The sequence below is a fragment of the Rattus norvegicus genome, chromosome 18 (genome assembly GCF_036323735.1).
Source record: "Rattus norvegicus strain BN/NHsdMcwi chromosome 18, GRCr8, whole genome shotgun sequence".
Classification (NCBI taxonomy): Eukaryota; Metazoa; Chordata; class Mammalia; order Rodentia; family Muridae; genus Rattus; species Rattus norvegicus.
Window position 1 is genome coordinate 2,252,619 of NC_086036.1, and position 2,839 is coordinate 2,255,457.

General features: G+C 48.7%; 1 long non-coding RNA gene across 1 annotated transcript; it reads right to left on the bottom strand.

Annotated features, from left to right (window-relative positions):
* Nucleotides 1–675: 675 nt before the first annotated feature.
* On the bottom strand, nt 676–1,580 carry LOC134482974 (uncharacterized). Its single transcript, XR_010059753.1, has 2 exons — nt 1,390–1,580; nt 676–1,280 (listed from the first exon to the last, which is right to left on the bottom strand). It is a non-coding gene; the product is annotated as an uncharacterized LOC134482974 (long non-coding RNA).
* Nucleotides 1,581–2,839: the final 1,259 nt, after the last annotated feature.

A 2,839-nucleotide genomic window follows, 5' to 3' on the forward strand; every position in this document is an offset into this window, starting at 1 on the left:
GGAGATGGAGGAGGGGAGGAGGAAGAAGAGAAGGAGGGAAAGGAGGAGGGGGGAGGGGGAGGAGGAAGAAGAGGAGGAGGGAAAGGAGGAGGGGGGAGGGGAGGAAGAGGAGGAGGAGGAGGGGAAATTAACTCCTCTTTGGCTAAGCATGACAAGGGAATGTGACCTGAGAATTGGCTGGAATTGTAGCTGATGAAACCCCATAATGACGGACCCTTTAGTGGGCTTTGGGTCATAACTGATGGTGCCCAAGAGTCCAAAAGGATGCCATGCCAGCTTGTTAATGCAAACACAGTGCCTTGGTGATAGTATGTTGAGGGAACTGTGGAGCAAATGTTAAACTCATCTGGAGAGACAGGGTTAGGGTTAAAGACCATCAGTGTGGGCTGCACAGGGTTCACATGTAGAATATGGGCTCACATCGGAACAGACAGACAGACAGACAGACAGACAGAGACACACACACACACACATACACACACACACACAGACACACAGACACACAGACACACATACACACACACACACATACACACACACACACAGACACACACACACACACACACACACACACACACACACACACACACACACCACTGGTATGTACCAGTATCTGCCCACACAATGACTGTGGAAGATTCCGTGCGTTGAGACTCTGAGGTTCCTAGGCCTGGCTGCGGTTTGACCAACTGGTTTTACTAGTACAAATATAAAGCTTGCTTCAGGGAAGTGAGTAACAGTTAACTAGCAGGAGGTAAAAGTTCCCTTCAGGCGTTAGTGAAGGCTAAGACTGAGACAGTCTACTGAGGTCACCAGGTGAAGGTCTTTATCTCAACATCAAGGGTTGGCTCCCTGGCTCTCTGGCTCCCTGGCTCCCAGCAGCTCTTCCAGAGGGTTAGCATATGTACGATGGAAAGTAGGAAGATGAGACTTGGTACCTGGTGGGACGCCTGGGGTACAGGGAGGATGCATAGGCAAAGGGATGGAGTCTAAGTTGGAGAAACTGTGAGGCTCTCTTTACTTCACCCGCAGAGTCCAATGTGACAGAAATATTTGCTTTATACGGTTATGTGATTTGCCTGCTTCTATGCCTGATGCCCAAGGAAGCCAGAAGAGGGCATCGGATGCTCTGGAACTGGAGTTACAGATGCCTGTAAGTTGTTATATGAACGCTGGAATTCAAAGCTCGGGCCTCTCAAAGAGCAGTGTCTTAGCTCTATTGCTCTGAAGAGGTGCCGTGACCAAGGCAGCTCGTATCTGTCGTAGTCACTTTTCCATTGCTGTGGAGAGAGGAGCAGCCAGTGCTTTAAGTGCCAAACCATCTCTCCAGCCACATCGCTTACACTCTCAGAGTGGTTCTGGGAGTCTGACCCACGAGGTGGTACACACCTGTAATCCTGGTACTTGAGAAGAGGAGCAGAAGGATCAAGAACTCAAGGTCATCTTCAGCTACGAAATGAGTTTGAGGCTAGGTCTCCAAAGCAAAGAAATAAACAGACACTACCACCATCCCCCCAACAACATTGAGAAACAGGCACCAGAGTCTTCAGATGCCCTTTGACCCATAGGATCCTGGTCCATCTCTCTTAGTGATCTTCTTGTGACCATTGATGAGGTATGGTGAGTGTTTGAAGTCATTGACTCATTTCCCTTTGTGACAGGGCTTGACTGTCTCAGGCTGGCCTGGGATCTACTTCAGAGATGACCTTCAGGCCCTAATTCGCCTGCCTCTGCCTCCAGTACTGAGTAACAGCCATGTGCCAACCACCACATTGGTGGGAACTGGGTTTTAATTCGACTTTTTAAAAAAAAATTTTGAGACAGGGTCTCTCTGTGTAGAAGGCTGGCCTCAAACTCAGAAATTTTCTGTCTCTGACTCCTGAGGGCTGGGCCCAGCCTGCATATTTTTATTTTGAAGTGCTGGAAATCAGACTGGGGGAGACACCAAGCAACCTATAGCTGATGCCCAAGATTTCTCGTTTCTGTATTATATTTGTTAATTAATTTGTCATTGTAAAGGTTGAGCCCAAGGTTTTGTGACTGCTAGGCAAACGATCTACCACTGAGCTATACCTAGTCCTAGGTTCAATCAAGTCCTAAAACGTTTCTTCTTGGCTCTTTTGGCCTGGTACGGTGGTAGGGACCACCTGTAATTCCAGCACTTGGAAACGAGAGGCAGGCCATCAGGAGTTTAAGGTCATTTTCACATATTTACAGAGTTCCGGGCTAGCCTGGGCTATCTGAGACACTGTCTCCAAGACAAAACAAACCTTGATGGCTCACACCTTCAGTTCCAGGGCAGCCTGGAACTTTGCTACACAAAGAAAGCCTCAGGGGAGAGGGGTAAGGGCGTGAGGGAGTAGGGGAGTGGGAAAGGCATTGTGTGTGTGTGTATGGAGGGTGGGGTTCAGGGTGCACACGCACGCATGTGCATGAAGCTTTTTGCTTGAGAGAGGGTCTCTCTCTGAGCCTTTAGTTGGCTAGTGGATGAGCTCTTGGGATCTGTATCTGGTTCCCCACGGCGTACGTACTCGCTTCGGTGCCGAGCTTTTTAGGTGTGTCTGGGAGATTCAATTTCAAGTCTTGTGCTTGCAGAGAAGGATGCCTACCCTCTGGACGTCTCCCCAGGCTCTGATTTATTTATTTTTTAACAGGAAAGGCCCACAAAATATCCTCAGGCAAAAATATCCCAGGTGAGGGAGTTGGGATCAAACAGTTCCTCCTGTACAGAACTATGTACAGTTAGATGCTTAAGACACCACAATCTTTTGGAAAAGATAAGGTCCTAATGGGCCTCTGAGGAGAACCCTGCCCATCATACGGTCACTGTGAAGACTTG